Source organism: Nanorana parkeri, unplaced genomic scaffold (assembly GCF_000935625.1).
Source record: "Nanorana parkeri isolate BGI_ZX_2015 unplaced genomic scaffold, ASM93562v1 scaffold175, whole genome shotgun sequence".
NCBI classification, from domain to species: domain Eukaryota; kingdom Metazoa; phylum Chordata; class Amphibia; order Anura; family Dicroglossidae; genus Nanorana; species Nanorana parkeri.
The window spans coordinates 239,012-262,637 of NW_017306443.1; the positions used below are offsets into that span (position 1 = coordinate 239,012).

The 23,626-nt window shown below is 41.0% G+C and overlaps 1 protein-coding gene across 1 annotated transcript in view; it reads right to left on the bottom strand.

Moving 5' to 3' along the window:
• The window catches only part of CDKL5 (cyclin dependent kinase like 5), a 275,410-nt gene that overhangs the window by 200,946 nt on the left and 50,838 nt on the right, over positions 1-23,626 (bottom strand). The window contains exon 2 of the mRNA XM_018554842.1: positions 682-733. The gene's annotated coding sequence lies outside the window, so the exon portion shown is untranslated. The remainder of the gene's footprint in view (positions 1-681; positions 734-23,626) is intronic.

Sequence of the window (23,626 nt, forward strand, 5' to 3'; positions counted from 1 at the left end):
ACACACATATATAAAACAATACAATCCCATTCCCCCAGTCGTCGTCGCCCCCCTCCCACACACACACACACGCATACATATATAAAATAATACAATTTCCAGTCCGTCCAGTCCATACACAGCCCCCTCTCCCCCTGCTTAACTTTTTGCACCAGGTAGGAGGCTGTGAGGAGACACGATCGCTGTTGATTGATTGGTAAGGTCTGTTTTATATATATATAAAACAATGCCAGGACTGATCAGGCTCAAATTGTGAAAGAGTGGTTCAGTGACCATGAGACTTTATTTTCATCATTGTCCCTTTTTTAGTGTTTTGTCAGCACTCACTTTGAGTTTTCAAACAGTTGCAATTTCCCATAGCAGATAGAGGTCCCTGAGCATCAGTTAGCTCGCATACATAAAGGCCTGTGGACAGCTGAGACTAAAACTAAGGTCTGGATACAAAGTAAGATGTGGACCTAGGCTTTATCCCACCAAAAGTTCTGTTCTCCATCTTGGAGCCCCTAGCCATCAGTTTGTTTTCTCTACATCAGCCATAAACCCTGGAGCTATTCACCATGTGTAGGTAAGAAACCTAGGTGATACATACAACTGTCCACAATCCTGCCAGCCTGTGCCTTACAATATTTATACATGTAAATGGATTATATAGCTATACAACTATATTTTGGATTACCTTACCTTAGTTAGTTCTCCACCTTAAAATATCATGTCCGCATAAGTTCACTGTGGCCTGGGATTTAAAAAAAAAAGGAATAAGAATACAATATTTGTGCTGAGAATAAATAATCCATTCCAAAGAAGAAGAAAAAAATCTATATAAACTTGAGTTCTGACAGTACCCATTGCTATGGTAATGAACTTCAGTCATAGGGAGACATTTATCATAGTAAGAATCACATATGTTGTATTTTCCCTCATTTTCCTCCTCTCCTTCTCTGCAGTTTATCAATATCAGAAGAGGTAGTATACTATTACACTAGAATACATTTTCATAGTTCCTATGAGCTGAAATTGATTGGTCCAATATCCTAAGCTTTTTTTACCAAGTTTACCACTGGTAAAACACAGCAGTATTGTAATTAACATTTTGATGCTGTTGGAAAATTTTACAACTTTCTCTTTTAATGATCCTCACAAATACTGCTCTTAACTGATACTCTATCAGTTATATCAAAAATCTTATCAAGCATATGTCTTTCCCTGCCCTTCCCTAGGACACATCTCAGCAAATTACCAGTTTAATGACCAGCTGGGCTGAGAAAAGGTGCCTGAATAGTGGCCCCAGTACATGATCTGCAATTGTCTATGCATCCTTTTCTGCATATTCACATATGTCATTCAACCTTGTGTATCAGGCCCTTGTTTCTGCAACAGTGTATCCCATCTATATATTGCCCTGTGTTTGTCACTGTGCTATGTAATGTGATCTGGTATTAGTTCCAATGTTCACCTGCTACCTTGGTTATGATAGTACATCTGGTACTAGTACATCTGGTACTGGTACCTGAGTACATCTGCCTGCTGCCTGCCCCAACCTCTTGTATGCACTCTGCCTGCAATGATCATTACTCCAGTATTGAGTTATGCTCTTTTGATTCTGTGCCTCAATCTAGCCTTCACAGCACAGACCAAATCTCTGCAAATAAATCCTTGATAAAGACCAGGTACTCCTTAGACTCTACAACTGACGAGAGCCCACGCCTACTGGTGGCAAAGGATTCCTACTTATCTATATACATTTAATCAAATTACAAGGAATTACCATTATCCCTAAAATTGAATGAAAATCTCTAATTTGGGGTTATCATCAGAACAAAAATAGATGGTCAGCAGGGTCCAAAAGTTCTGTGGACCCTGCTGACCAGCAGGGATTTCCCTCACTTTGGAGGAATTTTACTTTACTTCCTATTGTGGCTATTGGGCAGGAAGTGAAGGAAAATCTGCCCAGTGGTACACAGATAGCAAAAAAAAAAAGCTGGCAGGGGTTATACTCCTCCCTTACTTTATTAAAAAGGTTTTGGTTTCAGCTCAACTATCATTGAGGTCTAGTAATAAATTGTGTAAGTATTTACTACATTTATCCAAATGTGAAGATGACAAATGTAAACAGGAATGAGCTTTTTGCATAATTGGATAACTGAAGTGAATATTCACACATTGTGAGAACATTCTCAACTGCTTTAGTAAATCAGCCTGAATGTCTCATGGTTTGTACCACCTTCCAGGCTTCCTCTCTCTAACTGTTATTTCTACCATTCCCCCTGAAGTCCCCCCCATGACTTTTATTTCACTTTGACTTCCCTAGTTTGAACCCCTCCCATATGGCATGTAGATGTCACTATTTATGGTTGGTACATGTATAACACTTTCCACACTCATTACAATTTAACTGTAGTTTATGTCCATGTTAGAATATGTTCATGGATGCCTGAACTTGTTAATAAAGTCACAATAATTTTATTGAAGGTTAAAAAAAAAATAAAAAAACAAGAACCCTAACATACTGGTTTTGGGGCCACATACTGTATAATAGCATACAACATCAAGAACATTTGAATATATCAAAGAATATTTTTCCCGCTGACTTCATCCATAGTCTACTTTTATTTGTTACTAACAATGCTTTACTGATAGGATGCTGTATCTAAGAAACCACAGCGTAGTACAGTTTAGGAAGAACATGCCCCCATTTCTTTCCTGACTTACTCAGGCCATGCCTATGATAAAATATCATGGCATAATAAAGAGTTTTCATCATGAAATTAAGTCTCTGGGAAGAAAAAACTACTGCAAATGTTAACTGCTCGCATTTTCTATGGGTATTGTGTAAAGAAATGTTACTTACCTGAACCCCACTCCCATTGGCTCCAAGACTGGTGCCCGCAGCCTCATCCTTCCTATGCCCCAGTGGTCAGAGGCCTTCTGACATCATCATGTACAATGCAGGGCCAACAGGCCTACATTATATTTGAGGACACCAAGGGACAGTCCGCAAGCCAGAAAAGAGGGGAGAGTGGTGAGCATTGGTCAGATAAGTAAAAGTCCTTTACACGCTCTCCTAGACATAGACGAGCGGTTAAGGGTTACAGTGCGGGGGTAGCCCCACTGCAAGGGGAGTTTTTTCCCCCTAGAGATAGGCTTTTAACAGTTGCTGCCATAAAGAAGTGGCTCTACTGGCTTCTGGCAATTTAATTTTTATCAATTAGTGGTTATTGTAATGCTGACATCCAACCAACACTTAAGTATAACAAGTGAGAATGGCACAATGTATTATAAAATCCATAATAGAAAAGGATGATAAAAATCTGAATATACCAAACTGGAAAACAGTAGAGTATGTTTGTATTTCGATAGTATTAAGAAACGTAAAACAACTGGATATAGGTTAATGGAGTTCAATGTTTGTAAAAAGAAAAATAGTGGCTATAACAAATGAAAACTAGCTAACAAAGCACACATTGAAATGCAGAGCTGTGTCCATCGGTCTAGCATAATAGCTGCTGATTGATCTTCTGAAAAAGCCCTATAGCACTTAATACTGTATACTAGAATCAACAAATAACCAGTGATGTGTGATGGTAAACTTCCCTGTGAAAGGGTTTTAGTGCTTTTTGAATAAAAGAAGAATTATGGGGATTGCACTCAATGTTACTGCTCATAAAATGACCTTTTCACTTGCAGTGAATAGATGCAGAAATGTGAAAAAGGAATCCAAGTGGACCTGACTTCAAAAAGAAAATATTTGCCTTGTTTTGGAGAGCATCTAGAAATGTTATTTGTGCCAAAGCACTATCCTGAAAAAATGACCTTTTGTCTACAATTTCTTCTGAATAAATAGTAGGGATGCACCGATACCGATACTAGTATCGGTATCAGTGCTGAGTATTAGGGCGATATTTATTTTCTGGTACTCTCCGATACTGAATACCAATACCGGAAGTCCCATTAGGGAAGCCAGGCGGCTTGTAAAGACCCGCCACCCGGCTTCCCAATTAGCAAGGAAGCCGTCTCCAAGCTCCTTGCAACCCGCTTCCCGGCCAATCAGAAAGCCTTTCGCCGTGTAGTGACTCGTTGTCTGGCTTCCTGATTGGCCAGCTTCTCGACCAATCAGGAACCTGGGCAATGAGTCATCACACGGCACCCAGCTTCCTGATTGGCCAGAAAGCCGACTCCATGCTTCCCTGCTAATCGGGAACATGGAGAAGGCTTCCCTGCTAATCGGTAAGCCGGACGGCAAGTCTTTACGAGCCGCCCGGCTTCCCGGCTAATCAGGAAGCCAGATGGCGAGTCATTACATGCCGACCGGCTTTCTTAATGGGATTTCCGGTATCTGTATTTAGTAACGGAGAGTACCGAAAAAAAATATTGGTACCCGTGCTTGATACCGAAAAACCGCTATCGGTGCATCCCTAATAAATAGCAATGTAATTCTTGTACCTTTAGCCTCATAGCTGTATATCTGCAGTGTGAGATCTAAGGCACTGCTGCCTCTAACAGTTAGTCTCAGGAGATTTGGTGACATCACTACTGTGATACTCTCTGTTCTCCGCACGGTAAAGGAAACGGTATGCTTCCTCCTTCTCTCCTGCTGCCGCTTGATCATTCCTCCATCAGTCATTAGAGCACCAGTTATTAAGGGGGCAGCTCTGACAAGAGGAAGCAAAGCCCTGATCCTCTACCAAGATGGCCACCTTCACACACAACAGAACAAGGCATGGTATTTCATTACTGGGGAAACAATCAACTGAAAGAGGACCACAGACAAAACTGGTGAATAGTACTTTGTTCTCTTCTTGCGCTTTTTGGGCAGAGCTTCCAGTTTAGATTCTCTTTTCTTTTTTTACACCAATGCTGTGCGATTGACGTATGGTAACGCACAACGCATCTAGCGTTGCATTGGGGTGCCATTCATTTGAATGCACCTCCCGGCTCCAATGCACTACTCAAGGCTAACTTTACCTTTCTGACCATGTTGAATGTTACACCCATATTTACTGTAAGGTGTAACATGAAACATCATATCGCAACCCCCCTCCCCACTTACCTGAATTGTGGGTTTCTTCTCCCCGCATGTTGCTGCTGTTGTTTGAGATTGGAGTGGCTGTGCATGGCTACGCCCACACATCTATGTCATCCATTCACAGATCCTCTGACAGGATCCTGTCTGAGGATCTGTGAATGGAAAAACTACAAGTCCAATCAGCCACTGCAGCAGAGGGACTGGTGGTTCTCAATGGAATACAAGTCCGGTGATGTAAATTACACTTCCTTCTGTTCATGCTTCTGAATGTCCACACCTTGGTAGACGGGGGTCTGCAGGAGCCAGAGCATTGCACCCATGATCCACTGATCGCGGTTGCAATGCTTTACCACCTCCTATACCAGAAAAATAATACAGTACATGTTTTTCTTTTATGGAGAAGTGTGCATTTGTAATTTTTTTACCCATTTTATACAAATAAGCTTTATAGGCGTTTTTAACAGCAACAAACAAAGCATATTCATTTTTCTGTAATCACATCAGAGAAAGCTTAATTATGATTGGCTGCTAAAGGGTAATGCATTTCTGAGCACTGCTGTTTGTCTTATTAAATACACCTGACTGGTATGTTCCATATCATTCATACACATTATTCCTTACATAAACATCCAAAAACAAATCCATGCATGGCACAAGTATGAAATTACACTTGATAACTATTAATATACATAAATGGAAATACATGCTAATCATAGCTGCTACCAGCTGTATACATGAATATATAGCTATCATTAGACACAGATGTGTGTGCTTAATTATTACATGCCAACCAGAATAACAGTGATTGAATAAAGTGTACAGTACATTTGCTTGTAAGAGATTTCTGCATAATCATTTTATATAAATGTTACTTTTTTTTATCTAAAGACCATGTACTCTAGTTTGTATTTACCTTTGTCTAATGTATATACAAGGCGACTAACACTTTTCAATGTCAGAGCATTTTTTTTCTTTTGCATAAATCTGAAATGCACATTTTAGGCCTGACAATTGCTTAAAGCCCCCCAAAGTTATATTTTCTGAAAGTAGACCATGCTTGATTAGGTTCATCCCGACCACAGTGTCTGGGAATGACGGCTCTGAAACTGGAAGTGACTAAATCCTCAACGCTTCCAGGATCATTCACTAGAGGGGAGATCAGCGAATAGGTGTTTGCTGACCTCCCTCTGCTCTCCCTGCCGACACCTGCCATGCCGGTCCCAGGTCCACAGGAGGGGCAATGGAGCCCCGAATACATGGCAGGGGGTAGGCAGGAGGGGCAGCATGATGCAGGACTCTTGGAAGTGATCAGGAGGCTTTACAGCTGTCCGAATAAGTTCAGGTTCAAAGCCGACAGTCAGCTGAATAAATGTAAACTAACTCAATCAAGTTACAGGGCTGCAAGTACTACGTCCGTAGCAGTGGACAGTTGAATGTACAAAGCCTTTTCAATGCAATATTTTAGTTGTTGAGTGTAGGTATGGTTTTCACAGCTTTAAAGCGACCCTGTCACTAAATTAAAAAAAGCAGGTGCAGAAAAATGAAGAAAAAAAAAAAGGAAAGTGCTTACTTGCAGTGTTTTTCCTTTGCACATTTTTTTAATCACTTGCAATGTGCCTTCGGAGTTGACTAGTCAGTTTCCTAGCATAGCCCCCTCCCACCTTGTATGTCATAGCTCTCTCCTCTTATGGTGTGCTGACTTATTTATTAATTTATAGGGCAGGAATAAATTTATAGGGCAGGAATAAATTCTATGCTATTTGTGGCTGATACTGCTGTGCACTGTATACTGTGATACTGTATGGGTCTGCATATGTGCATTAGGCCTCATTCACACAGCGTACAGTCAGGCCGTACAGATCTGTGCGGCGTGCATGGCTGTATCAGGCCATTCCCGGGAGGGATATGTGCTGCGTGTGATTGTACGCAGCCGCCTGTTCTTCCCTACGGGAGGAAGCGGACGTATGCTGTCATACGCTCACCCGAGCTGCACATCCGTGCGGGTGTCCATGCTGGGGCACAGACAGGATCCATCCTGTTTGCGTCCAAGTATGGACACCTGCACAGATGTGCAGCTCGGGTGAGCATACGGCCGAGTCCTCCCATAAAGAAGAACAGGCTGCTGCATACAATCACACGCAGCACCTGTCCTTCTCGGGAACGGCCCTTTACTGCCGCTATGCACGCCGTACGGATCTGTATGGCCCAACTGTAATCTGTGTGAATGAGGCCTTATACTTGAGCTTTGGTCAACTTTGGTAGGGGAGACTGCTGCTACAATACTGTGTTTTTTTATTAATTTATTTGGGGCTGATGCAACCTGAAGTGTGTGCTGGTCTGAGGGCAGCTTTGCATTGGGTGCTGGTCTGAGGTCTGCCGTGCGTTGGTGCTGTCTGAGGTCTTCTGTGCGTTGGTGTTGGTCTGAGGTCTGCTGTGTTTTGGTTCTGGTCTGAGGTCTGCTGTGTATTGGTGCTTATATGAGGTCTGCAGGGCATTGGTACTGGTATGAATTCTGATATGTATTGGTGCTGGTCTGAGGTTTGCCATGCGCTGGTGCTGGTCTGAGGTCTGCCATGCACTGGTGCTGGTCTGAGTTCTGCCATGTATTGAGGTCCGCAGGGCATTGGTGCAGGTCTGAGTTCCGCCATGTATTGATGCTGATCTGAGGTCTGCAGGGCATCAGGTACGTTAAAAAAAAAAACCCCGTGTTTTATGAAAGCGCAGTGTTTAGGGCTGGTCTGAAGTTTTAAGGTAATGCAGAAACAAGGATCACACTAAAACTGTAAGTCCAGTTTACTTTTTTAGTACAAGTAAATATATTTTGTGTGTGCACTAGTTATTCAATTTTTTCACTTACAGTTGTGCTGCTAATGGCAAGGTAAACACATTCAAATAATTAGTGAGTTTAACTACTGTATGAGTGCAAACACTGAAATTTACTAATACTGTGGTGTGCTATTGTTCAAAGGTACTCAGTTGTCAGATGGTTGCAAAAATGGCACTCGGTGTGTAAAAGGTTGCTGATCCCTGATCTAAGGTCTCTATCTCACACACATACAAGGGCCAATTTAGACAATTAACCTACCAGCATATTTTTGGAGTGTGGGAGGGAACCAAAGCCACGCAAGCACAGGGAGAACATACAAACTCCATGCAGATAGTGTCCTGACCGGGATGCAAACCAGGAACCTCCAGTGCTGCAAGGCGGAAGTGCTAACTACTAATGCACTGTGTACTGAGTTTTCAAAAGAAAGGATTTCTTCCTTTCGATGAATAAAACAATTTTTCGTGAGATAAATGTCCAGGCAAAGATCATATGATCGATGACTACAAATGTTCTAACATGGCTATTTGATGAGTTGTTTGCAAACAGAACCATAGTAGCATCCTCAACAGAAAACCTAGAATGTCATTAGGCTTTGTTGATCATTTTCTTTTGTCTTGGCCCAGTACAACAGATGTGATAAACCCATCAATTCTGTAAAATAAAGAATAATGAATTATGTATGTTCTGTTTGAATAATGTAGTGTGGTGCTTTTTGTTTTCTCACAACACACATGTCATAAATAAAACTCGTATTCAATCAATGCCTAGTTACTCCACTCTGCATTGAATGTTTTATGGTGAGTCTATTGTAATGAGACACCTTAGGAAGGCTGAGAAATGCTACAAGATGGCATCAATCATGACAAAATGTAATGGGCAATTGTTCTTTGGACAGGTCCAGTGCACCTGAGAAGCCTAATAGCCTAAAATGTAACAAAACAGTGAAGTGCAGACACACGGTGATGACAGCAAGTATCTTGGTTAGTCTTCAAATCAATCCCAGTGTCTGTGTGGATCCCCAATAAGCCCCATTTCCTCCAAGTAAAGTTTTCCATTACTGTTATCAATTTATTTTGACCACCTCTAAAGTGTCTCCTAAAAGGTCTTAGGTGGTGGCCGAATTTTGATATAGTGTAGTTGAAGCCTTACTAGTGATTTTTACATGGGTAATACTCTGTTAGACTTGGGCAATCCATGAAAACTCATCTCTTCAAGGAAGCCTATCCCACCTCAACAAAATAACTGTCCTTTTACTTCTTCCATTAAATCATCTCACACAATTATTAGCTTTTGTATCACTTGCCCCTCCTTCTAGATTGTAAGCTCTCATGAGCAGGGCCCTCCTAACCCTCCTGTATTGAAATTGTATTGTAATTGTACTGTCTCCCTCCAGTGTGTAAAGTGATGCACAAACTGTTGGAGCTATATAAATCCTGAATAATAATAATATTAATAATTTGTTTTTTTCTCCTGCTTTATGCATCCCAAGATTTTTGTTAGCTTTTGCAGCCTTTGCTTGGAACTAAGTGGTGCTCAGTAATATATTGGTAACTAATATTTCCAAGTCCTTCTTTATTTCTGTTTGGACCAAATGAACTCCATTAAATGCAAAGCTTTTCCCATGGCCAGGATGCCTCTACTATAAATCAACCCTATTCTGTCTTTAATATAGTCATGGTGAAGTTCTAGATTGTTAACTACCATATATTTTAGGATTCTGTTCTTTAAAATGCTTTTAAAAAATGTGCACTGAACAAGCTTCCTCGTCTTTCATTACTTTGTTCTAGCTTTATATCCTTCTCAAATAATGGTATGGTATCTACTGTATGCCAGGCATGTGGGTCTAGTCCAGATGACGAAGAGTCTCAGAAAATAAGATATGGTGGTTTATTAATTAGTGACATAATTGCCCTTATGATAAGTACTATCCTTGTCGCACTCCTTACCGATATGTCCCTTGTAGTGGGGGGTGCTCTCAGTGACTGCGGATGTCGCCGCGAATCTCAGCAAAATTGTAGAAATGTCACCAGCACACCAGTCCTTTTAGGATAGCAAACGCTTCATTTATAGCAAAAGCTTCATTTATTGAAGTTTTTTTGTCATGACAAAAAAAACTTCAATAAATGAAGCTTTTGCTATCCTAAAAGGACTGGTGTGCTGGTGACATTTCTACATCATTGCCCTTATCACACAGAGGCAGATAGTATCTAGAGTCGGTTTTGTTTACCCATTGCAAAGGTTTGTTTTACAAAAATCCCAGTTTTAGAGTTCAGTTTTATTGTCTGCCTCATTCCACAGTACATCTATGTGCAGAGTTGAAGATTACCAAACCTAGTTTTGGCATCTGTTCCAGAGCACTTATATGTCTGTGACTGTGTAGCAAAGTGGTGTCATCAATGAAAGAAAATATTAATTTTATATATATATATATATATATAACAATTCTATCATTATATATTAGTGCATCCTAATTACAATTTTTTTTTAAAAAGGTAGAAGATTAAATTGTCAAAGTAGGCAAAATTGTATAAGAAAGTTTTACTTTAAGGAGCTCATTTATAAATCTTCCACCCAGTGTAAAGCTAGGTGAATGCCATTCACACGGCATTACCTATGCTCCTCGGCTCCATCTAGTGGTGCCATGTGAACAGCATTTGCCCAGTTTTTTTCACTGAGTAAAAGGCTTATACATGAGCTCATAACTTAGCTTTGCAAACAGTGTAAGGTATTTATTTACTTTTATAACGCTGCTGGGGAGATTTACCCCAATTTTCTATCAGTCAGGATACCTCTCCCAGTGACAAGTGTCTAAAAGGGGAATTTCCCTCATTTTAGAGATTATTATTTGTGCCCAGGATAAAAAGTAATGGGAATTATCACCAACAGGACACAGATTGCAAAAAAAAACTTGAAAAAATTCGAACCATTTCCTACTTCCTATTCAAAAACTATGCTTTCAAGTTTTTAGACACAGCATGTTAGGATGTCAGCCTATTGTAAAACTGTTTTTAACATTTCCTAATTAAAGAAAATGTTTTTCTTTTTGTTTTTTGAACCGATATGTTTGTTCAAAGCATATACAAAACTGCTGTTACCCTAAATGTTAAACTGCATGATATCACTCTCACTTCTTTTTTTTATTGTGCTCATATTGTTTTCTGGCAAATCTGTACATTATTGCTAATATTTTATTTTTCACTCAAACCGCTGCTTGACACCCTATAACCTTATCTTGTTTATGTTACTGCAGAAATACACAACTTTATGACCCTTTTATATTCGCTGTCTGAACATTTCCAAATGATGGGGTGTGGGGAGCAAGCAAGAGAGAGATTCTATATTGTTTCTGTAATCAGAATGGACTGCATTAGACAGCAATGTGACAGGATCTATTAAACAAATGGCCAGAACATGTACCTGGCACCAATTTAATTTGCATTACAATACTGAGAATGTAATTTACTTTAATCTCCTGTAAATCATCATAATATGCAATGTCAGTCCTCTTACCTATCAAAATTATATTTGACATAAGAAAAATAATACGTTGAACTGTAAGATAACAATCATGTACAGCTGGAAAATATGGGGGTCATGTGAATATCTGTTAATGCTCGTTTAGTGCAAATAAGGACAAAAATGAATATTCTTAGGGGGTTATTCACAAAGCTGCCCGAAGGCAGCCGAGTGAATAACCTAGCCGAAGTGAAGTGAGCCGAACGACGTTCGGCTATTCACTACGGCTCAGTACGGCTGATTTCAGTCGTACATCAGCTGAAATCAGCAGTGCATTAGCTGCCTTCGGCTGCACATGTTCAGCTGAGCCGTGCAGAAGGACTTCGACTCAGCCGATCCAACATCTGGATCGGTTGGGTCAAAGCTCCGGCAGCTCACTCGCTGCCATTCGCCCCTATTCACATAGGGGCCGAACTGCAGTGAGTGAACAGTTGAATGCCGCCGAGCAGCGCTCGGCTATTCTGCTCGGTACCTCCGTGGTATCGAGCAGAATAGCAAATAGTGAAAAAAGTAGAAAAAAAAAGTTGAATAAATATTTGTAAAACTGTAAATAAATATTAAATTGAAAAAAAATAAAGATTTTCTAAAAAAAGAGAAAAAAACAATTGGGCGGAGCTGGTAGTGACAGCTAGCTCCGCCCAACTGCTTCCTATTGGCTGGCACCTTCTAGAGTCTTCTAGCAGGTTCCGGCCAATGAATAACAACTGAATGGAGCAGGCCGTGACGTAACGGCAGGCTCCACCCAGTTGTTATTGTTTAAGGACAGATCAGCGCCCCCAGGTGAATGTTAATCCTGTAAGTCTGCCCACCATATGAAAGCATGAGATACCAAAATAATACAAAGTGCTGTAAATTAATGAACCTATGGATATGAAATCCACAAACAACACAAAATTCGAAAGTGAACAACCTGTGATCACTGGAAACATTTGCTGCATTGTCAGGTGACAGGCTAGGCGGATATGTGCAGGAACAACTTAGATCATTCTGCTTCTCCTCCCTAACACCCAGCCCATTCATGGCATCTTAGAGATTGGGTGGAGCCAGCCGTGAGATCAGCTGTCATTTGCGGGGCTTATGGCCGGCCCTTAGGCAGGCCGTTCTCCCCACTTCGGGGTCACTTCGGCCCAGTCGAGCCGAAGCATATGCCTTTGGCTCGGCTGAGCCACTCGGCTGCCATACCGGCTATAGTGAATAGCTAAGCTATAGCTACGGCTGGATCCTTCGCCTCCTTTGCGAATAACCCCCTTAATGTTTTCTTTTCAGGTTGAATGTATTGTGATGTAATAGTGCATTACGGTCACAAGATGGAAATGAGGAGCATAGGAAATAAATACAAATAAATACTATACAAATAAATACTATTTCTTTCATTGCTGTTTCCTATTCTTCTCAGCACCATCTAGTGGCCATAATTCAGTATTACATCACAATACATTCAACCTTAAAAGAATACATATTAATAACATTTGTATTGATATGTGCAGGAACAGTACGGCTGATTGTACATCAGCTGAAATCAGCAGTGCATTGGCTGCCTTCGGCTGCACATGTTCAGCTGAGCCGTGCAGAAGGACTTCGACTCAGCCGATCCAACATCTGGATCGGTTGAGCCAAAGCTCCGGCAGCTCACTTGCTGCCATTCGCCCCTATTCACATAGGGGCCGAACGGCAGTGAGTGAACAGCCGAATGCCGCCGAGCAGCATTCGGCTCGGCTATTCTGCTCGGTACCTCCGTGGTACCGAGCAGAATAGCAAATAGTGAAAACAGGAGAAAAAAAAAGTTGAACAAACATTTGTAAAACTGTAAATAAATATTAAATTTAAAAAAAATTAAGATTTTCTAAAAAAGAGGAAAAAAAACAATTGGGCGGAGCTAGCAGTGACAGCTAGCTCCGCCCAACTGCTTCCTATTGGCTAGCACCTGCTAGAGTCTTTGTAGCAGGTTTCGGCCAATGAATAACAACTGAATGGAGCAGGCCGTGACGTCACAGCAGGCTCCGCCCAGTTGTTATTGTTTAAAGACAGATCATCGTCCCCAGGGACAGTCTTCTGACAGTGGCCTTGTTAACTAAGGGCAGATTACTAGCTCTTCTTTTACTTCCTGGATTTATGGCACATGTGACTAGGCATGTGACTAGGACATGTGACCATGCACATCATCTCAGGGGAGGAAAATGCCTTTCCCTGAGATCTCGTGAGATTATAGATGAGATTTCCCAGCAAAGCTCTGCTGATGATAAGGCAATCCCAGTGCCCATTGGTTTGGCAAACTAGAGTAATTTTGTCCTTTCAAAGCAGAAAGTGAATGCACTGCAATTATAAGTATTTCAAAATCACAGCATTTTTACATGTCTATGTTATTATTAATCATCATACATAGAGGGATGCATTGGTAGAATGTGATTTTTTAGTGTAAAGGTCCAGTTTAAAGCACACCTTTGGTTTTACCTTGCATGGAAAAGCACAGGTTTGCTTTAATGTAGTCCTTTTCTGGAACTAACCAGAGACAACTGAGCTATAATGTTTGAAATACTGCAATCAGCAAAAATAATGAAACTATGCAATTAAAAGATAACAAAAACTGTATAACAGGTTGAATGCAATCAGACGTCTGTGGATTTTATTGTATTTTTTTGCTCTTCTGTATTTTCACTGGGGGATGAAGTCCATATTAAAGCTGGGTGCTGATTGAAATGTGATTGGCACTCACGTGAAAAGCATTATTATTGTTTCTGCTTCAATTTCCCAGTTATTCAGTAGAAGAGAGGTTGTATTAATTCCCAGCATTAGTATGGGTTGATTATTTATTGCAATACTGTAGTGCTTGATAGCGCTCCATATGGATCACTAACAGTTCAGAGCCACCCTATCTAGATCCTTCTTCAACAACATGAGTAATGAGCAACACAATGCAATACTGTAGTTCTTATTATGAGATGAGCACTTTGTAAGAATTACTGATCACTGATTCAGCCCTTAGGTTCTTAAAAAGAAATTGAAATAATAAAGATATGAATGAGGTTCAGGAGAGAAGTATTTTTAATATGAAGCTGAGATCAAAAACACTGGGACATGACCTCAAACTAGCAGAAGGAAAATTCAAAGCTAATCTTAGAAAGTATTATTTAACTAAAAGAATGGTGGATGCTTGGAACAAACCTCCAGCAGAGGTATTGAGTGAATCAACATTAAGTGAACGTTCTATAATCAGACAAAAAAAAGGGCAGACTCGATGCACCAATTGGCCTTTTTCTGCCTTAGTTCTTCTATTTTACCATAAAATAACTACTGGTTCATTATGGTGAAAAACAAATAATGCCACAATGGTGCCATCAAAATGACTTCCTTGTGATTAACTGTCCGAGCTTAAAATCCACCTTTTAAAAAAATTGAATAATGCACCCACGTTGATAAAATAAAAAAATGCGCATTTATAAACTTTTTGCATTCAGCCCTAATGAACATTGCAACTGTGATCAGTGTGTTGTGGGTGTAATGCACAGACTACTGAATTGTCTACCTCCAGCCCCAGGTTTGACTACAAGGGCAGTGATGTCGCCGCCCTGCTGCCATTGTGTTCTGGGAGTTTCTCTGCCAAGGCAGCATATGGCGCTTGTAGTCTTCCCAATGCCAGATTCCTGTGAATGCATGACGCAGCTCTGTGGACGGAGCCACACACAGAAACTCTAAGGGGTCTATTCACAAAGCTGCCGAAGGATCTGGCCGTAGCTTCGGCCAATCCTTCGGCTAGCTTCGGCCCCAGGACACCTTTGGTTCAGTAGAACCAAAGGGGTGCTGTACGGGCTATTCGCATATGCATCGGCTCGGCTGAGCCGTGCTGAAATCCAGATGTTGGATCGGCTGAGTCGAACTCCTTCTGCACTTCGGGTCGGCCGAACATCCTGAGCATGTTCGGCCGACCCGAAGCCACACGAAAATTAGGAACACACTCTGGGGAAATTTATCAACTTGGTTGCATTATCAGTGTCTTTCAAACTGTCGTATCCTTCATTTATAGTGTACATAGCGACAGATTTATTATCCTAGTGTATATGTCATTCTTAAAGCGGATCTATACCCCCTTTGACTAAAAATCACATCAGCATGCAGCTCTGCATGCTGATATGAAATCATCTTACATTCATAAGCTAAACAAACATATTTTTCCTTTATTTACAATTTTTTCCCACTTCCTGGTCCACTTGAGCACAAATTATGTAATTGTGCCCAAGCATTGCATTCTGGGAAAATGACATCAGCAGAGCATTGCTGGGAAATCTCATCTGTAATCTTGCGAGATCTCAGGGAAAGGCATCTTCCTCCCCTGAAATTATGTGCATGGTCAACAGTCCTAGTCCCATGTGCCAGAGTTCCAGGAAGTAAAGGGAGATCTAGTAATCTAGAATTATCCGTTTGTAGATTGCCATTACCAAACATTTCTAAAAGTGCATTTCTTGTTATTTTGAAGATATTTGAAGTTCCTTTGTAAATGCCTTCATAAGGAGAATTGTCTCAAAATTGTCTCGGTCTCCAAACTGTCTCTAAACTGTCGCAAGCTTGCAGGGAACCTCCAGGATGACAGCTGACTTGAGTGTATAAATCCGAGTTATCTTTGCGATACTTTATGAAGTGCTCAAGAGAACTGTGCGACAGTTTGGAGGGTTTTTAATGTCGTAAATGTTGAATGCAATTACTGTGCAGTTGAGAAATTATGTGAAATGTCGCAAATTGTGCTGTGAGTCGCAAACATGAATATGTCACAAGAACACTTTGAAAGAGGCGCAAAACTAAGCCAAGCAGTTAGTTAGCATGACATTTTAGTCTTTGCGACAGAAAATTTCCGCCTCTGTATTGCCAAAAGGCAGTGTTTCACTATACCCTGGTCAGTCATGTGCCGACACAAAGATCACTGCAATGTTCAAGGATTACCTTTACTATTAACAGTTATCATTTTTTCTTAGAATATTGTGTGTAACCCAACCACCGTCCTCAAAGCCGAGGATCACTCCCTTTAAACTGCTAAATATATCTTATAAATTATACCTTTGAAAACTTAGTTACAGCTTGGCAGTCACTTTTTTCCATGTTTCCATGTCAAAAAAATGCCCATCTTTAAGTCTGGAAGGTAACTTTGTTGGTCCAAGTCAATATGTTACATCTAATGCCTATCACTAGAGGTCCCACATTTTCTGACAAGACACCCACGTCTCTGGAATACCATACCAAGCTGTAAGCTGATGTTTTGCCTAAAGTGAGTATTTGTACCACCAGTGGATAAAGCAGAACTCCGGGCAAAAGTGTTTTTACCCCTAGCAGTGGAGCTACCCTGCACTGCAAGGGTTAAGTGCTTGTTTTTATCATTTTTAAGTGCTAAAAAAAAGTTATACTCACCTGAACCTCAAAGCTGGTTGGCTGCTGCTCTCTGAAACCTGTCTCCTCCTCCACGGCATCCTCATGTCCTCTACACTATATAGAACGTGATGACTCACAAGACCTTAGACTGTTGCAGTGGAGGGGGAGATAGGCTCCAGGGACAGGTCTATGAGCAAGGCAGCTCCGAGGATCGGTTGAGTATAACGTCTTTTTTAGCACCTAGACAAAAACAAGTACTTAGCCCTTGCAGTGTAAGGGTAGCCCCATTGCAAGGGTTAAAACTAATTTTGCCTGGAGTTCTGCTTTAAATTGGAGCCTTCCGTAACTTTACAAGTCGACATGAAAAAATACTTGACAATTCAACCTATAAAACAATAGTATATATAAAAACAAAACAAAAACTGTGCCTTTTATTATTAAAAAGCAGCTGTGGAGCTCCAGGCAAGTGTATGGTTAAAACTTTACTTACTGTCCCAAAGAAACAACAGGAAGTCAGAGGAAATCTTTACAAAGCAAATGTACCTCTTCCCACTCCAGGAAAAAGCAGTTTTGGTTCCAGATACAGTTTAAAACATTGTCCCAAGCATGTTTGGATAACTTTTACATTATGATAGGTGTTGGATATTACTGTCCATACATTTCCCTGATGGCATGGGGAACAAATTCCTAGCCATGTACAAACATTCTGCATATTATCTGAACATGTAGGCTTCCAGATACGAGGGAGAACTGCTCCCAAATAAATTACATTTATAATGTGCTTTTCCCACACTTCCCTTTTCATCCAACTAGTTCTTGTTGAACTAGTTAGCACTCCCAATTCAGTTTCAGTGAAAGCACTTTTGGGCACATGTACACTCTCACACACCTACTTTGTTTTTATAGGAACTCTAGTTTATTCACATAACCTTAAAGTGATATTAAAGTCAAAAGATTTTTAAGCTATATTATCTGCTGTTTAAATCACTTACAAAGGATGTTGCTTCTTGATGTTTAAAAGTTTTAGTTTACTGCAGAATCAGCTGGTCCCCAGAGCACTGGTACTGATATCCTGTTTGAGGTTGGCGTCTTTCGCTTGCAGGGTCATATGGAGCCATCCTTGTGTGTGCTAGTAAGCTGTGTCTGTCTCTACAAACACACAGGCTCAACAAGGCAAGACATTCCTCTCTCTCCTTCTCCAAGCTAGTAGGTGGACAGGCTCAGTACCTTGTGTTCCTGTATTTGACAGGAAGTTCAGGGAAGTGAAGCTGAGAGTGTTGGAGACAGCTGTTTGGAAATACTTTGCTGGGCAATGTATATTTGTTTATTCCAGATGTATTACTGAAAAACAATTAAGAGTTTAATATTGCTTTACTGTATGCTATGGAGAAATTAAGCTCTGCACCTATCATTACACTAGAAAGAAGCTGTAGGGTGCCCTTTCCAATGCTTCAGATTCAAATAACTTGTATGCCTGAACACATATATTCAGGGGTGTTGCTAGACCCTGGCACCGAAGGGACATGCCCTAGGTATTCTACTGAGTGCCCCTGGTCTCCTTTGCAGAAGTTGCCATCATCACAAGTATAAGTACAATTCTTCAATTTTGGTCATCCATTTGTCTCAACGTAAAATACAAATAAATAAATAAATACAAATAATAAAAAAAAAATATGAAAAAAAAGTCATTTTCGGTTTTGTATAGATTGATAGATAGATAGATAGATAGATAGATAGATAGATAGATAGATAGATAGATAGATAGATAGATAATGCTAGCATTTGACTACTATGGACAAGCCCAGACTTGAATGTAGGATCAGATGACATGTATGCAGTTTAAGGAACAGCCCTGTACATTAAAGGTCACTTGCATACAATAAGATTCTAAGAATCTCAAGTTTTTTATTATTGAAGCAGCAGCTACTTATTAATGTATCCATGTCCTAGAACTATATCTACAATATTTGCTGCTTCACAATGAAAAAAACCAGAGAGAAATTATCTTTTAAATTGCTCGCTCTTTAAGGTAGATAGAAATGTGATATTATTGGAGTACATCATGTGTCCTATGTAGTAGTTATTCTCATTAGACGACCTATTAGATGTAACACACAGCTATCACACTGATCATAAATAGGAGCAGTTATAAAATTATATGGAACACTCTGATAACTGTCACGGCACCGGTATAAAATGAATATAAAGTAAGCTTTACAGATAAACCATATAGTACCTGCTTCTCTGCCAACCAATCTGATTTCAGCCCCCCCATAAAAAAATAAAAGGGTATGAGGAAAGACGTGACACTTTTCCCTGCCTCTGACAATTTGGTGTTCGATGCCTCAAAGACAGAACGGGTCTGATAAGTATCACATGAATATGGGTCCTTCCATAAAGATGAAGAACACTAACAGGGTTATTCACTAAAGAGTGAAGAGTTTGGAGAAGGCAGGAGAAGTGAACAATCTAGGGGAACGTAGCTGAACTGGAAAGTGAACTGAATTGGAGAATGTTTTATAATCAGCTATGTTGTCCTAGATTGTTCACTTCTAGTGCCTTCTCCATACTCTTCACCCTTTAGTGAATAACCTTGTATATGATGAGCAAATCAGTTTCCTAACCCACTTAGGCTACCTGCAAGTTATCCTGACTTTCATTGTTAATCAAATGATTGCCCCACTAGAATCATAACTATACATCCCAACAGTTTCTAATGGAAGAGCTCTCTAAATATAAAGTTCAGTTAGCTGAAAGTGGATATGATAAAGATTTATTTATGAAATCATATGCTAGCAAAACTCCAAATTTTAAAGCTCAACTCCAGGCATACATTATATCAATGTAAAGTCCTTCTACAGCAGACCTCAGACTGGGGGAAGAACGAACAGCAAAATAAGCCAATTAGCTGTGCTGGAGTGCACATGTGCTAACAAAGAACATGCGGGTAGCAGATGTGAGCAGAGTGACAAACAGATAAGCTCATCAGTCTGCTACTTCTTTTTCTTTTTGTCCAGCCCCAGTCTGGGGAGGGGACGAAGCCTGTATGTTTAATGTAACTTCAGCAGATCAATATTAAATCTTCTTTCTTGCCAGAAAGGGCTGTGGTGTCTGTTGGGGCTGTTTAAACCACAGGACCGGATGGACAGAACTACAAATCCTTTAGCAGGTAAAACAGCTCCCATCTATGTATTTCATCTGTGTATATAGCCGTTTCCCTGGAGTTCGACTTCAAAGCTGAACTCCAGGTATAACTTTTTATGCATACTTACTTTGATGCAGCTTGGTCCAATGTAAGTATGCATAGGTCATACCTAAGCAGCCCAAAGGGTTGTTGTAGAGCTGCACAGCGATTTTCAGGGTTCTCTCTGATGCTGAGCTGAGCAACTTCCCTCACTCGGCATAGTGGCAATTCAGAGATAGGCTAGTGTAGTTATCAATAAATACAAGGTGTTCTTTGATTGGACGAGGGGCGGATTGTGACGTCACTGCCCCTCTTCCAATCAGAAAACTACTTGTATTCACATTCCCTGCTGGAGACCGGTCCCCTGAAACCTCCTCTCTAAGGCGCTCTGACCGCCATTTGCATGCTGACGTGAACACATTCAATGCATTGTACAGAAGGATGGCGAGAGCCCACCCACAATCCTGAGCGCTGGGGAGAAGAGGTGAGCTCTGAAGAGGAGTGAGGAATGTGGTAGGTATTACAGCTTATTCCTATACCCCTAGACTTAACAAGCATTTAACCCTTGCAGTGCTGGGGGGCAATGCAAAGGTAGTTCTCGTGTAGTTACCGGAGTTCAGTTTGAACTCTAAATTCCATTCTTATGCTGGCCATACACTGGTCAAATTTTGGTCACAGGGACTGCAGCTGAACAGTGACTATGGCCAATCAGCTGCAATCACGGTCAAGGTATTCTGATAATGGTACACCGTCAGAATACATTAGCTTGGTGGGTGGATTTCCCCATACATGCTATTTAGCATAGATGAGGAAATTGAGGGAAATTGTGAAGCCACATTGGCTAGCGACAAAAGGTACAATAAATGTTTTAATCTTTTTATTTAACCTCTTGCCGTCCGCCCGTAGTAAAAAAACGGACGGACGGCACTGCAGCATCTGCGGGTTACACAAAGCCTAGTTGTATTAGAATACCTCTGTCAGAAGTTTCTGCATTTCAAGTGATGGAATTAAACATTCATTTTCTCATTATGTCTATATTACACATTATTCAAGCTTTTCAGCAGCGGAAATTGCAGCTGATTATTACAGATCAGCCGAAGAAGGTCACAACTAATTATTATTTTATTAGATCAACTGCATTTAAAATCTGTCTTGAAATAGAAGCTATAATTGCTTGGCAATAATGTAATCAGATAGAGTGGACCTCTTTGTTGAAGGCCATGATGAAACTCTTACTAGCCATCAATTTGACACATAGATATATAGTATATATAAATTCTGTTCTTCCAGGCGGTGTTGTCAAGCGTTAGCATTTATTGCATTATCTTAAAACTGTAAGGAAAAGAGCCTATCTACTATACAAATGTGGGGTCACATGCTTTATGTGACCTCACAACAACTTTGTTTGAACTGCACTTTCAACAACAGACCAGGAATTACCAGAACCTTTATTGTACTTTTTATTGGATTGATTCTTCTTTGGCGGCATTATACACAGAGTCTTCAGTCCAACAATGTGCCATCTCTTGTATGTAATATGGCAAATCTCTTCAGATGTGAAGAGAGTTGAAGATCTAATGCAGTAAGGCGCCATTCACAAATGAGCGGTTTCTGCAGAACCGCTCTAAACATAAAACACAATGCATTTTAATGTGCATTGTTCGGACTATTGTGGGGACCGCGTGGTACAAAACCACGCATCCCACAAAATTCGCGGCTATAGCAATAGCTGCAAACGAATGGAATCCGTACAGATGTAAAGATTCTCAACTGTGCAGGGAGCGCAAACGCTATATGTGAATGGAGCCTTAAGCTGCTTCTAATATATTCTTTATGCTTAATTCCTCGTTTACATCTCTTAAGTGCTGGATCATTGCAATGCCACATGCACCTGGTCATTTAACCTGTCAAAATCAGACACTTTAATTTATTTTATTTATTTTTACAAGATTTAACAGAAACAGATAACAGACTCAAGTAAAAGTGAAAACAGATCTCTGCAAAGTAATTTAAATTAACTTTGCCATTAAAGTTCATTTAAAGCTGAACTCGAATGTGAAGGTTCAGATGTGAAAGGTCTCTTGATATGAACGGGGGCTTCTGGTGTGTAGAGGGGCTTCTGATGTGAAGAGGGCTCCTGGTGTGAAGAGGGACTTCTGATGTGAAGAGGGCTCCTGATGCAAAGAGGGGCTTCTGATGTGAAGGGGGTTCCTGATATGAAGGGGGGCTCCTGGTTTTAAGAGGGGCTTCTGATGTGATGAGTGCGACCCGTCATATCAGGAGCACTCATCACATCAGAAGTGATCTTCTGGTATAAAGAGGGGCTTCTGGCGTGAAGGGGGGCTTCTGATGTGAAGAGGTCTCTTGATGTGAAGGGGGGCTTCTGATGTGAAAGGGGGGCCTCTGATTTGAAGACAGGCTTCTGATGTGAAGGAGTCTCCTGGTGTGAAGGGGGGCTCCTGATATAAAGGGTGGCTTCTGGTGAGAAGAGGGGCTTCTGATTTCAAGAGGTCACTTGATGTGAAGGGCGGGGCTTGTTTGTGTGTAGGGGGCTTCTAATGTTAAAGGGGGGCATTCTAGGGCAGCTTTTCTCCACCATAGTGCTGTGGCTACCCGGGTTGCCTTCGGACTTCCTCAGGGGTGCCTTGAAATGTTGAGATGGCAAAACTCTGATATGAAGAGATGACTGAGGAATCTGATGTGAAGAGGGAACTCTGATGTGAAAGGGGGCCTCTGATGTGAAGAGGTTTCCTGATGTGAAGGGGGCTTCTGGTGTGAAGAGGTTGCTTGAGGTGAAGGGGGGGGCTTCTGATGTGAAAAGTACTCCTGATATGAAGGGAGGATTCTGGTGTGAAGAGGGCTTCTGACGTGAAGTGGGGCTTCTGGCGTGAAGAGGGGCTTCTGAAGTGAAGGGGGGCTTCTGATGTGAAGAAGTCTCTTGATGTGAAGCGGGTCGTCTGGTGTGAAGGGGGTGTCTGGTGTGAAGAGGGGCTTCTGATGTGCAGAGGGCTCCTGATATGAAGGGGGGCAGCTGTTGTGTAGAGGGGCTTCTGATGTGAAAGGGGGGCTTCTGGTGTGAAGCGAGGCTTCTGATGTGAAACGGGGTCCTGATGGGAAGAGGGCTCCTGATATGAAGGGGGGCTTCTGATGTGAAGAGGTCTTTTGATGTAAAGAGGGGCTTCTGGTGTAAAGTTGGGCTACTGATGTGAAGAGGTTGCTTGATGTGAAGGGGGAGGGCTTCTGATGTGAAGTGGGAGTCTGATTTGAAAGGAGAGAGGGCTCTGATGAGAAGGGGGGGGGGCTCCTGATTTGAACTAGGACTCTGATGTGAAAGGGAATTTCTGCATGGGGTCCCCCCTTAAAATCCACACAACCTTTTTTTTACATTTATGTTTTTTTACATTTTATACTGGGATGCCTCAAGATTTTGCATACTTTTGAAGGGTGTTGTACCTGCAACACTGTACTAAGCTATATAAACTTGTTGCATATTGCCCCATTTAGTAAGAAGTAGAAAATGCTTAACTGAACAAAAAGAAAAGGGAAACTGATTGGTTACTATGGGCAACTGCATAAGATTTTGTCTGCTCCAGTTTTTAAGAATTCCCCCCAATGTGTTTATATGGTAAGACAGCAAATCTATGAATGTCTAGTAAGTTATGTAATTACACTGCAAGTCACACAGTGGCATACCTGTACATCACTGTATATCAGCTTCTCA